The following is a 14,660-nucleotide window of genomic DNA, read 5'->3' as shown; positions in this document are numbered from 1 at the left end:
CTTCCATTATTGGTGTGTGGATGTCTCCGGATCTCTAGAGTCCGTCCTGACCTGTAAGACTTTTGTGTAATAAACTTTAAACTATACAAGCAAGTTTTGGGTCCGCGGAGAATTCTTCCTTCAACATCAACTTCATCATCATCAACACCTCTCGGCTGCTCAAAATAGACGATACTGGCACAACGTATCCGTCTCTTATTCGTCAGGCTCCCATCACATGACCCCCTCAAGGAAAGAAAACAACCGGCATTAGTCCCGGCTACCAACACAGCATGAAAAATTAATTACAAGCGTTGGTGACCATGTTTTCTTTGCTAACAGCTGTTGTGCACCTAAATTCTACATTCTACAATAACACAACTGTTTCCATACGTAGGAGACAAGCTATTATTTGATCTGGTTCCAGACGCGTTGGTATGGACTGGGATTAAAACTGATACCAAATGAAACCATAATGGATGCAGACTTCCTTCGAGATCACTTTTTCAAATTTTTTTGATCTCAACCAAATAGTCATAATTATCCCTAATGATTTCTTGCTCAGAAATAGGCTTTAGTAAAACAGAAGCAATTCCACGAAATGACACCGCTTAATGAGGAAAGATGTTCGCAGCCTCATGTGGCGATGCCTTTCTCAGACTTACTATAAATCAACAAAAGGCTTTTTAATTAAAGAACTATAATAAACAAACAAAACAAAAAAAAACACAATCAAACTGATGACTTAATTGATTCTAACTACGAGAAGTTAGGGTGTTTCATTTCTGGGCTCGGTTAGCACGACTGGAACCGCTGCCAAGATATTTAATCATGTTTAATAAATTGCAGCAGACGTAGCTGTATCTAATCTATTAATAGGCCCACATCATTACATTGTGATTTGCATCTGGAAAGGATCCAACTGCGGACCAGCCCCCCCCCCCCCCCCCATTGATCTGAGCTGAAACTCGGTGTCAGGGCCTTATCTCGTGCAAGCGAGTTCTACGTTACCTGCCCAGGGGATGGGAATGTGATTAACAAGACTTTTTTATTTATTTATTCAAATGCATTGTCTATTTTGAGAAAAGCCTTTTTTTAAAACAAACCCACATTGCTTCTGTTTGTGTGTATGCAAAACTGTAAAGCATGCAAAGAACTGATTTCACAGAACAATGTTGTCGAAAAAAACCACAAGGCTGAAGATTAGCAGGGACGAGACAAAGAGGACGGCAATAAAAAGTGAGCATGTGTTCATCGGTAACACACACACACACACACACACACAGACACATAGACACACACGCACACACACTGATTAATTGTATTCTTGATTCATTGTGAGGCATCCTTCTGCTAATTAGCTTAGGCATGGTTTTGCATATTGTATTTATTTAATTTCTTCGTGGGCTGCACCAGTAGAAGGTGTAATTTGGGATGAGGAAGGAGCCGTGTCTTGCCGTGGTTTCGACACACAAAGGGCTGGAAGTGCTGCGGCTGATTGCAGTTACCACGAGGACTCTCTCTTTCGGTGCCAAATGTAAAAACAGAACCCGACAACATCCCTCTGGTGTTGCTTCCTCTTCTTGATTTCGGCCATGGAGACGATACTGTAAATCCAATGAACGGATTATGTTTACAGTTCTCCTCCATTTGTGCCGTTTTAGATTAGTTTCAACAATGTCACAGTTTTTTTTTCGAGGTTCAATGCCATACTATTGTAGAGGAGAGATATTGCAGGAGTGTTTGGAAAGCGCGTGAATTCAAATCAGCGGAAGGCGACATGAGGAGATGGAGGATTCTCTCGAGGAAATCGTTCCTTAAAAGTTCTCACTCTCCGGTTGAAGTCGACAGTTCTGCAGAATCAAGCGACGGCACTTTGAGGTGATTGGGCATCCAGCTGAGCCGAGGTGGAAAACACATTCCATATGTATTGAGTTTTGTAGTGGAGGACAACTTGACGCTTCTCCCTTTTCCCCCGCCGATTGCAGCGAGAACTGTTCTCCGCTTTGCATCCGCGTGTATTCTCTTTAGTCTGCCATCTGTACACGAGCGTGTGTGTGAACTGAGTCTGCTCATCGATTGTCCAAATGACGAGGGCGTCGAGTCGTCTCTGTGCAACATCCATCTTTCCAGCCATGCTCACATCCTACTGCAAGCAAGCAACAGATGGCCCCGGCAGTGTGCTGCGGCGGATGTGGTCCGGTCGTGTTTGCCCGGGAAGTAATTGTGTTTTAACCTGGAGAGAAACTGAATATTACGGCCGTGCAAGCAAACAAATTATAGTCACCTCACTGGCCGGCGGATGACTCTATTTGTCTCTTGTCCAGATGGAGTTTGAAGAAAATAAATGGGCCCGTGATGCTGCATGGGCTTGACGCACTTGTGATTGTGCGTCTGTGTGTGTGTGCACCTGAATGTTTGTCTGTCTCCCTGCCTACCTCTACCTGTTTATATCCTCAACAGATGCTCGTCTGCTTCCTCATACATCAGCCTGTCTGTTTTTTGTATTGTGGCAGATGTTGCGGTGCTGCAGGTCTTTATAGCAGAAAATGCAGCGCAGGAACAAAGAAAGGGTTGGAGTGGATTAAAGCCTCCATATATTCACCTTAGCATCGGGCCACAGATTGTGTTTTGATGCCAAACGCTGCCCCCGGGGGGACAGAAATACTTACTAGGGATTGGTATGGTTTAATGATAAGCATTCATTAGCATGAGCATCAACAAAAGATCTGCCACGCTGATCTCTCTCCAAATTAAGTCACTTCTTTCTATTTCTCGTCTCCCTGATTTTCAACACTGGCTGTTTATATAAAAACACTCTTGAACGAAGCGTTTGTTCACTGTCAGTTTCCTGCGCCGCGTGCCAACTGCGCGCATCAGAAAATCCCCTGCAATCTTTGTTTTGGCTAGTGTAAGGCGGCAAGTGATTACCCAGAGTGCTTTGGGAAGTTAATGTTCATGGTCTGCACAGCGGGACGCTAGGAGTGATGACAGAGGAAGCGCCTGAGGGCGAGCGTCTCTTCGCTGCCATCTCACTCTCAGTGTTTCTGACAACGCGTTTACCCCGACAGATGGCTCCAACGCTCACACAGAGACACCGTGGGCTGGTACCACAAGGAGATGTGCACGGAATCCAAAACCAGTGAGTGCGAACTACCCGTCAGATTGACTAATGCCATCGCAATAGTCTTTTTAATTCAAAACTTTACTCCATTCGCTTTAAACGGTTAAAAACTAAAGATATTAGAAAGAAGTGCGACCGCAAGTGTTCTGAAGGCGGTGATGGATCTTAAGGTTTAGGAAAAGCTTATGTACGTATATGGGAATGGTGTATTTTCTTTTTGAGTTGAGCTTGAGGTCACAGAAATGACACACATCTCAACATTTGTATATATATATATATATACATTGTACATATATATATATTTGTGCTTGTGTTTGTGTCTGTGTGTGTCTGTGCGTGCATGTGTGTCGTGAGCGGTTGACTGCCAGGTGAATGTCACACCCATCAAAGTGCACAGGTAATGATGCACTGTAACTGGCATTGCTACAAGGCGATAACCTGGATGTCCACTTACCTGCCCACACCAACACACACAGACAAACACAGACACACACACACAGTCCCCCGGGCTGCTTTTCACACTAACCTGGCATCCTTTCACAGGGTCCAGTGGAGCGTGCTGGTGTGACTCTCCTCTCAGGCTCTACTGACGGAGCACAGTGCTGCAGAGGCCGAGCTAGAAAGAGAGGTCGTGGGTGGTGCTGGTGCTAAAGGTTAGAGCCGCACATGCAGAAGCTTTGGCAAGATAACTGCCCAGTGGCATTTGACGTGCCTTCATTTGAGAGTTAGATTCCAGCCTGCTTTTTTTACTCTATTGAATGTAAAGTTTACATTTTTTTAAACCACATTAAATTGTTGTCTGAGTTCACTTGCTTTTACAGATAAGTTACTGTCCAGTTCAGTGTTTGTGTAAAAATATACAGTTTTTGTCGATTTTGTTGAAATCCACAGAGGCCAGTAAGAGAACATGTTCAGACATTGCATTGTGGAGTTGAGAAAGTAATAATCCACTGAAGTTTAGACATGTCTGAATATCCAGACTATGAAACATCAACACAAATATTTCACAATCATAAAACAAGGATGCAATATCAATATATCAAATGTGTAAGGATGGGATAAACAAAATATTTCTTGTCATGATCGTGAGAAAATCCACCACTTGCATTTCATATACATGCGCAAATGAATATGAAATCATAGATTAGTTGTTGTTTGATCAGATTTCATGTAAATGAAACCTCATTCATGCAAGTACACACCGGGATTATCAGTGCAGGAGCTGCACACGCATTAATACATTGTACTAAAAAAGACCAAACATGGCCGAGTTTGTGTGAGTGCATGTTTATAAGAAGGCTGAGTGCAGACATTTGCACGTTTTACAAGACTTCAGAGAGAGAGACATCACCGACAGCTGCATCACCGACTAGAGAAAAAGAAAAGAGGAAGAAGAAGGGACACAAATTCATTTTTGCGTTTTTGCACACGGTGGAAAGAAAGAAAGAGAAAAGAGTGTGAGGTACCACACAGCGATTGGACATTCAAAGTGAAATACTTTTGATTAAACTGACTTATAAATTATTCCGCCCGTGCCCTCTCGCTGTGAGGGGCTATCACAGGAGGGTCAGTGGCAGCTCCAGTTATTATACCTCAGCCTTTTGTTCTCGGGGCTATTTCAGATCATTATTGTTTCTTTCTGCGATAGGAATTGTTCACATCTCCATGGTTATCTGCACGGTGAGGTCACTTTATCTCACACATTATGGTGCATGTGAGAAGTGATACCTAAAGAATCGGATCTAATGAGCTGCAGGTACAGGTACATTTACTTTGATACATCTTTGCTGCAGACTGCTTAAAGTACACTATTTTTCATAATGACCTTTGCATTTTTTCTTGAGAAATTCACAAAAATGTCTTGCATTGTTAAAGAAAGCTCCAAATGTTAATAGATTCTTCCTCAGCCTTTACCTCATCCTTTCACCAAGTTTTAAGAAAATTGTAGTTTTTGCATAATTCGGCTAATAAACACACAAACAGCCATTCAAACATTACTTCCTCGGCGGAGGTTAATATATTTGTAATCATAAATATCCAAGTATTTCAATGGGCAGCAAGTGTTTTTCTTTTTCAAACATTTTCTTTTTCTGTGGTCAGATTCATATTCTATCAGCCTCCTCGTTCCTGCTCCCAGCAAAAACTAAACCAGCCTCTGTATTGGTTAACAGGGCTGAAAACATTCCCCCATTAAGGTAAACAAGATTGTACTTTCTCCTATCTCCCGCGTGACTCTGCCCCTAAACAAATTAAGACGCTCATTTGCATAAGCGAGATGGATGAGATAGGAGGGAAATACTTTCTCTCTCTGGAAACCGAGTGCTCTGTTGAGACGGTGGTGGTGGTGGTGGTGGTGGGGGGGAGATCTCGGGATGAGATGTCACAGCCTATTAGGACGGCCATGCTTCATCATTTTTCATACAGCGTATCGGTGTAATAACTCTTAAATGTTGGGAGCGTTTGATAAAATGAGATATAAAAAAACGCAGAGTGTGATTGTAAAATGGAAGTTGGGAGAGAGTGCGTTTAGATTTCACGAGAGATCGTTCCAAAACTAACCGGAGAGGCTTCTTTTGCTGCAATATTGCATTTTCCCCTGGATTTGAATATTGCACTTATTAAATAACTGCCAATTTTTTTTATCATACTTAAATTAGATTTAAAAACATTTCTACCACACCTACATTATTAAATAACGTTGTTATGTAACAATATCAAACATAACCTATTTATACACTCATTTAGAAGCACTGTAGAAGTAATATGTGACATACCTGATGTAAAAACCCTAACATGCAACAACACACTCTGTCCTCAACACACCTGCTCAGGGAGCAGAGCAGCCAGACACACTGAGGTTTGTTTGTGTACTAAAAACAGCACCACAATTTACTACAATCAGACTGGGTGTATGGGCCGGGGCACCTGGGGCGCTCTGTGTGTGCTCCTACCCTGCGGTGAAATTGCTGTCAACACTTTTTTTTTTCTTCTTTCCTCTCCTTCCTCCTCCTTTCAGTGCTGGTCGGCTCTGGTAAGTCGCCCGGCTCTGTCCACCATCCGCCCCTCCCCCACTGAGCGGGAACACCACGATACATTCACAACTCCACATTTACTGCCCTCAGCTCGCCTCCGCGCCTCCACCAGAGTGGTTGTTGTTTTCCTCTGTGGTCGCTGTCTCTCATTTCTGTGTTTATCGCTCACACTCGGTCGGACCTGGCTGCACAAAACCAGGGATCCGGGAGCAAAACAGTTGCTTCACGTCTTATGTTGGCAGGAAAATTAGAGCGAAGAGTCATTTGATTGTGAAAAGAATTGTAATGGAAATATAACAGTTGACCATAATAATCATGTTTATTTCCCCTTTTGATTGATCATGATTGAATCTCTTACAATGCTCTTCTCGATCTTCTCCTCTCATGCTGTTTCCTGTACTACTGAATGTATATTGGCCGGATTGCTCTAGACACTGTAACCTGATTTTCTCTAGACACAGCCCTTTACTACTAAATGCATATTGGTCTGATTGCTCTAGACTAGGCATTTCTGTGTTCATGTGATCTAAGGATCTCAACCTTTTCCTGTTTAACAAACCCCCTCCAGAGTAGGAGGGGTTAGCCAAATGTATAAAAGAAATGAACTGTTTTCTATCTGGGTGCATATTACAAACTAAACTCTGTGGTATGCACCATGCTCGAGCATTAAAGGAAAGTGACAATACTGTAAGAGAAATTTGTGTCTCGTTTCCTCGTTGGTAGTGGGATTGTAGAAATTGCCACGACAGAATCTTTGTTATGCCACTGTCGGAATGAAAAGTGCTACTTCTACCGCAGGCAGCTGTAGGCGACGTTATTATAATACAGGGAAAGCAATGTTGGAAGATGTTGCGGCATTTAAATCAAATCATCAGTGTTTAGACCACAATAATATTCAGCGTGTTTTGAATTTACATGCAACGCGCAGCGCTGAACCCTGAAGAGGCAATTAATTTGCCGCTTACTCTGTCTCAACAACCTGTTCGATCCTGTGGCTTTGACATGTGCGAGTGTAAGAGCACTCATTGACTCCGACCATTAGCGAGATAATGTAGACAGTTTCCAAGACGAGGGAGAGCGAGACAGGGAGAGAGAGAGAGACACCCCCCCCAGGAGAGTTTAGAAGTGGCGTCATGAATAATGCATAACTGCTTAATTTATGGCCAAACTTTAAATAGCGCCGAAACACAGGAGACGCCTATGAAAATCCATCTTGTTACAATATTTGCTTAGCGAGTGTGTGTGCTTTGAAACCCACCATCGAAGGCAATTACAACAGTATCCTGCCAATATAATAAACAGAATAATTTCACATCTTCTGCGTGTCTTGTTTTGACAGCACGTAATTGAGGTATCTTTGTTTTTTATTATTCCTGCCTATCATTTTCCTCTTACACACCATTTCCTGTTCATCAACGCATGCAGACACACAATCCCAAATGACCTGCATGGCTTAAATACAACAACGTCCAACAAGGAGTGTGTAGGAGCTGCTGTCACGGTGACAGTCCACCTTTAGGCTAATAAAGGCTGCACAGGCAACACCACAAAATCAATATTCACTCTGATGCTGGCAGTAAACCTATAGAGCAGACGTTTTTATGCAGGTCAGTAGAGAAAGGTAATTAATCATAATAAATGACACGCAGAACGGTGAAAGACAACGATTCTGTGTGCACAACATGACGCGGTGCAGCAGAGACGGTATAATAGAGCCACTCCGGCGTGTAAAAATCTATAGTACGCCACTCGCTTGTCGATTCAACTCAATTCCGCTATTGTCAAAGTGAGTGTTTTCTTTTTTAACTTATCAGCTCCCGGTAACTTTTGGTGCTGGAGGCTATGGAGCACACGCAGGAGCTAAAATACGATATGCGGTGCGGGAGGAAAGAAGAACAAAAAAAAAAAAAAAAAAACAGCAACAGGGAGCTGATTGCAGTCTGTTCAGCCTACCTTCACCCATCCTCTGCTCCTCTCCTCCATGGTAATGAGGCGTTGAATGGCAGCATGTCTACAGGCAGGGGAAGCAGACGTGCCATGCAGCTGTAGACTCCCACGCATGAGACACACGCGTTTCTTCCCGTTCCTCAGGCTCCCACCTGAGGGCCCGCTACTTAAATGGCGGTGGGGCAGAGATGGGTTGGGTGGATTGTTACAATGCTGATATCATACAGTGGCGACAGGGAGGAAGAGGAAAAGGAGGAGGACGACGATGTGGTATTGTCCTTCTTTTGTCTATTTGTATTGAGTAATACAGCTATATATGTTCTTTATTCCGTCTTGATAATGGCTAACTGCATTAGTTTCAGTGTTTGTGCGTGTTTGTGCCATTTCGTGCCACCAAGCCAGCCCTGTGTTCCTTAATAAGACAGCATGCTCTTATTTACCTCACACTTGATCCAATTAAAATGATGGATGCTGTCAGAAGTTCGATTAAATCCAGAGTCAACGGGAGGAGCACCTGAAGAGCGGAGGAAAGTTACAGTCCTTTACCTCGCTGTCATTCATCATCACATCAGGCTTCCTTGACAGTTTATTTTAATTGTTTGCCACAGTGACAGAGTGCTCCGTGCTCGACCTGCATGCTGGAGGTCTTCCTTTAATGTTGCACTGATCCACGGCTGAGTCCTCCTCCACCTGCGACTGTGGATTGCCATTTCATGCTTGTTTTAACACTGAATAGAACATGGAGACTCGCTGCGATCCACTTTGTCCACACAGCAGGAGGCGCAATCCTTTTGTATTGTGTATTCGTGCATTCGGCCAATTGAAAGACCAGGAGTGGACAAATAAAGGCATTAACAGGCCAGTATGTGCTGCTTCCTGGATGACATCATCAGACACTTTTTGATTCAGAAGAGAGGAAGTCTGTGTTCGACCATTTTCATAACTTAATGAAACAACAGATCCGACATCACATTCCCTTTGTGGGGATTAGTCAACTGTGAAAAGGTGAAAGAGGAGCCATGGACTGAACCTCTCTTTTATATTCTTGGCACGACTATTTGTCAGATCAACCAACTGAAGCAACACTATGAATAATTTTGGAAGGCGCCAGCTTGAAAATATGTGCCGTCAGTGGATCACCAACTTCCTGACAGACAGGAAGCAGCAAGTGAGGCTGAGGAAAAGTCACATCCAGCACCTGGACAATTGCCCCCCCTGGGTGTCTGCTTATCTCTGTGTTCTCACTAAAAACAGAACCTCGGGAGTTTTGCAGATGACAGAACAATAATGGGCCTCATCTGAGACTGCGATGAGTCTTCACGCAGACATGTGGAACAGCTGGCTCTCTGCTGCGGCCACGTCCACCAGCTGTGGAATCCTTCAGGTGTCTGGGATCATTCACCACGGCACCGCACTCTCCCAGGACCTGACATGGTCAACGCCAAGTCAGTCAGCAAAAAACGCCAGCGCCACCTGAAGAAGGTCAACACCCCCTCATGAGCTGCTGATCCAGTTCTACAGGGCAGTCATTGAGTCTCTGCTCATCCATCAGTGTCGGGTTTGGCTCGACCAGATGAGCGGATCATTGGTGCCAACCTGTGAGTGAGAACATAGGAAACCAGTTCAATTCCATGCACATACACACTCCTAAACAAAGGTGATTCTAATGTCAGTGTCTGATGGAAGGAAAGGATGCATGATGTGAATGGAGGAGTGAGAGATGTGCATGTTTTCAGACATGAGCTCTGGAGGTTGTCCGCACGATTGAGTCCGGACTCTCTCAGGAGTTTGCCTTTCACATATATGAACCACCCAGTGGGGGATTCTCTGCTCAGACGCGTTCACAACAACACAGACATCTCCAGAGTGTTCAGATGAGGGGTGGCTATGAATTCAGCTGTGGAGATCACAGACCGACATTGGCCTTTATCACCAGTGGCTCTCTTGACATCTTAATCTGTGTCTTCAACGTGTATAGCACCACCTTTTCAGACCAGTTTAAGATGAACCCAGAAATATGTCTTAAAGAGTCGGCGGAGACCTGACAGTTGCTGCCAAAGAACACCTTACAACCTGACAATAATTGAAGGAAAACAACTTCAAGTACCTTTTAAAGGATTGCAATGTAGAAACTTTCAGACGTGTGCAAAGTATTATACACTATCCATCTGATTTTAACAGAATGGCCTGTTGTATCTTCAAAAGTCTTCCCAAAACCAGATTCGCCCTACAATGCATCACTGCTTCACTCTCTTTCAATTCCTCCTACTGTTGGATTACAGTATGTCTGTGAAGGCTAAGCTCGTTCTGCCCTCTCCCATCTCAAGAGGATCTCTATATATCACGGTGCAGCACTACCAATCAGTAAACAAGTCAACATCTACACTACCTTTCTGCTACCAACAAACCTTTGAGAGACAGAAGGAAACACAACAATGATACGGAAATCAGCACAAACCTGTTGAATATGAGCCGGTGCGCATGTATGCTGATGATGAGGATGAATGACGAATATAAAAAAATCATCCTTAATATTTATTGTGTGTGTGGCGTTGACATGAAAAGCTGGAGATGAGATGCGCCTTCTCACCCGCACCAGTGAGCAGTGGGGTGACGAGCATATCAAAGGAACAGATGGAAACTTGAGTAGTTCAACAGTGAATACATTGATAACAGTGTTACATGACAAACCTGTCCATCAGAAAGAAAACATCCCATCTTCTAACAAGCACTCCTTTATGTAAATTTTAAATCAAAAGATACTCCCACCCTGAATCAAACCTCTCAGGAGTCATCATATTTAATACACAGCTTTTTTTCCGCCCCTCTGTCTCCCAGTGATGTATTAAAAACACAGGATTCTCTGAAGGGAAACCTGTGATCTCAAAGACATTTACTTCCTCATGCTGTGAAGCGGTTCATCTGAAATGCTTCAGAAAATTGCTTCTATTCCCCCCCCTTAGTGGAAAATGTCTAAAAGACTGTTTACAGCTTTGCTGCCTTTGAAAATGTATATCCCCTGTAGGCTTTCTGGCCACTCCTAAATCCCTTAGTTACTTTCATTGTTTGTGTTGGCGTTAATATTTCATAAAGATGTTTCAATATTTATTCATCTTTTTTTTTATTGCTACGTAGATAACCGTCCCTCTAACTCCCTCGTATCATACATTTTAATGTACTGAGCGATCAAGTCCCGTAAGCATCGTGTGCGAGGCCCCCCCCCCCCCCCTTCCTCTGTATGACAAGCATCTTCATTAATAAAACATAACGGATGCCTCTGCCAAGAATCACTCCCTTTCAATACGTATCGTGCACAATAGGCTGGAAGAAAAAGCTCTGATCTGTGTAAATGAAACTGACACACTTCATCCAGTGTTGTGATCAAAGCGTGAAGAACATTTAACACTTTTCTTTATTGTAATAAAAACAATCAGTGAAGACATGTTGTTTTTGGGGGGGTTAGAACTCAGCGTCTGACAGTGAACACTTTATCCAATAAAATAAAACATTACATATTTATTATTGCATTGAATTAAATTAGAAAATAGCCAGATGCTGTAGCTTGATGGCAAAAGATCTGAAATGTATTAAGGTGAAGAAAAAGCCTTACAAGTCAACGTTAAAGTCTTAAGATCAATTATGTATAATGTACTTGAATTTCAATGATATGCTCTCTTTTATTAGAGAGAAATAGACATTGATGTTGTGTTGAAAGTTTTCTTTCTACCTTCAAAGCTGGTGAGGTAACGTATGTATGCAGAGTGATGATACTGCGTTAGTATTCAGATCCTTTAATTAAGTAGATGTTGGAAGTTTCAAGTCCTGCACTGAAAATGTCAACAGTGTAAACTTAAGTAAGTGTTATTGCCAAAATCAACTAACAGTAATTCATCACCAGGTAGGAGTATATAGTGTTGAGTCTGAAACTCTTCATTTGTTCCAGCAAAAAAATCAAGTAATTGGTTCGACTGGAAATAACCTGAGGGGGAGTCAGTCCGCTCAGGGCAACAAAAACAGGACATTCTAAAGGGACGGATACTTATTAGCAGGTTTCCACATATCTGAGTTATTTCCCTCCATCTTTCCTGTCCATCATTTCTCTCTTTCTCTCTCTGTCGTCTGATTTGCCGATGCCACCATCACAGGGATTAGTTGTGGTTGTTGCTTTCTGTAAAACACACCTGGCTGCTGTTAAAGAAAATCCACTATTCCCAGTCACTGCAACACGACACACCAACAGCACATGTAACAAAACATAGCTCTGCGTAGTCTTCAATATTTAACTTCTTCATACATGGGTTGTTGCAGCTGAATTTTTCATACACGCTCTATATAACAACCCGCACAGGTTTACATGCAAATACAGCTAAACCGTAGGTCATGTGATGAATTATTAAACCTTAAAATCCCCGAATAGGGATGATGCATTTTAAATAGAGGAGCTGTCTCCGATCCAATGTAAGTTTTTCTCTTTGTAAGACTTCACTGAACAGTTTGAGCTTGAAGAGTGACGTTCGCTCAAATTATAAATTAGGTCTTAATAGGTACGGAGAAATACCTGGCCTTTCTAAAGGAATGGTTGTCACCTTCACACAAGAGCCCATTTGATCACTGTACTAATTATTACTTTTTTTTTTATAAATCCAGATCACGATGACAGCCATATTGTTAAGAATTAATCCTTTTAATGCCTAAGCTCTAATCATGCAGGAAACTTTTGACACAAATTATCACTCGTTTGACACGATGATTACCGAAGAACTAAGAAAGGAGGCCGATTGTAAATCATCTGCGGCTCCTATGGCTTAATTTAAAAGCGGCTCAATCACCGCGTCTATTTTGTGCAGCAGCAAGCACCAGCTCCTGTTTCCTTGGCCATTAGTCCAAGATCCCCCCCCCCCAACCCCCCCGCCCGACTCTCTGCAGACTTCTGGAAAGTGAAGTGTGAAGGTTCAAGGTGAACAAGAGTTTCCTTCAACATGTCAGAGAGGAGAAACTCAGGAAGGACGGACGCACGGGAGCTGGAGGCGGAAGCTTCAGCCTCTGCCTCCTCCAAATAATCAGTCCGAAAGGGATTATTTGTGCTGGAGCTGGTTTGGTGAACAGGTCAGAGTAGTGTTATGTTCTTAGCAGATAAGTGAGTTTGGTATGGTATCATTTTATTTAACATTTAATTCGATAGGATATCATATTTAAGATAAACCAACATGAACAGGGAGACACAAAAAATACATACACAAAGAAAACTGGAAAAAAAACTAATGAAATAGTGTATAACCCATTCACAAGATATTAAATCTCAGTATTGACATTTATGTGAATATAAAATGACTTAAAGCATTCTCATTTAATGAAATATAACAAAGTAATAAGGATAACCCATAGGCAGAGTTTTACCTGAACATAATTTCTTAATCAGGAATGACAATAATGTAGAACAGTGATTATATTGATTTTTCTTATTGTTAAATAAAGTGTTTCGTCTCATTACGTGTGTCTGTATAACATTTTGTGTATTGTGGATTTTTTTACGTGTTATCATGGATAAAGTATGTCTGCTCAAAGTACAATACAATAAATATCATTCAAAATTACAAACCTTTATTCTATGCGAGTCTATAATTAACCAAAGTTCAAACAAATCAAACTGAGAGCCAGTGGGAGAAAGGGGACATTAATATTTCAATTTTTCTCTTATTAATTTAATCACATTTCATATGCTGATTTGAATTGGCCACGCTCCTCCACTCAGAGTTGACTCTAATCCCAATCTAATTACTAATTATACGGTTGGAGGTTGATTGGCCCAATCCTCCCAGCCAAGGCCAATTTGACTCCCTCTGATGTCGAGCACCTTTCATGTGCAATGTGTCCCAGGTTTTGAGGACAAAGTGTGTGTGTGTGTGTGTGTGTGTGAGAGGGTGTACATGGCTGTGTTTTAATCATTAATCATTATTCAGCACCCTCAGTCAATAAGAAGAAGAAATGTTTTTCCACTGGCTGATGAAATAATGAAACAACCAGGGGTGAAAAGAGTTCTAGAAAGTTATACTTCAATAAAAGTATTGCTACATGAAATTTTGCTAAAGAAGATTGACTTTTTTGTAAAATTGTTCTTGCACAAAAGTACAAAGGGATTCAGTTGAAATGTGCTCAGTGTAAACCTTGCATCTCATTGTGTTTTTTTATTTCTGAGATCAAAAACTGTGATATACTGATAATAATGATTTGTGATGGAAGTGTTGATTTAAAGAACATGTTTCAGTTACCGGCTGTATGTGCATTGGTATGCTTTACATGTGCATTCGACTGATAACTGATCATTTATCATTTATACACCACGGAGAGGGTTTTATGGACTAAATATATTAAACAACACAATCAACTAGCCCACCACCCCAAATAGAGATGCAGAAAATAGGTAGACAAATAATCAGCATTAACTCCTCAGTGGCTATACAGCCGACAAAAAGACAAAATGCTTATTTGTGAGACATTGCTGTAGTTGTTGTACAGTACAACAAGCACGACAGCCATTTGTCCTCTGCAGTTCGTCAAGAATATCAATTACTTGTGGT

The sequence above is a fragment of the Limanda limanda genome, chromosome 19 (genome assembly GCF_963576545.1).
Source record: "Limanda limanda chromosome 19, fLimLim1.1, whole genome shotgun sequence".
Classification (NCBI taxonomy): Eukaryota; Metazoa; Chordata; class Actinopteri; order Pleuronectiformes; family Pleuronectidae; genus Limanda; species Limanda limanda.
The sequence above is the reverse complement of the archived record's forward strand: the minus strand, read 5'-3'. Positions refer to the sequence as shown.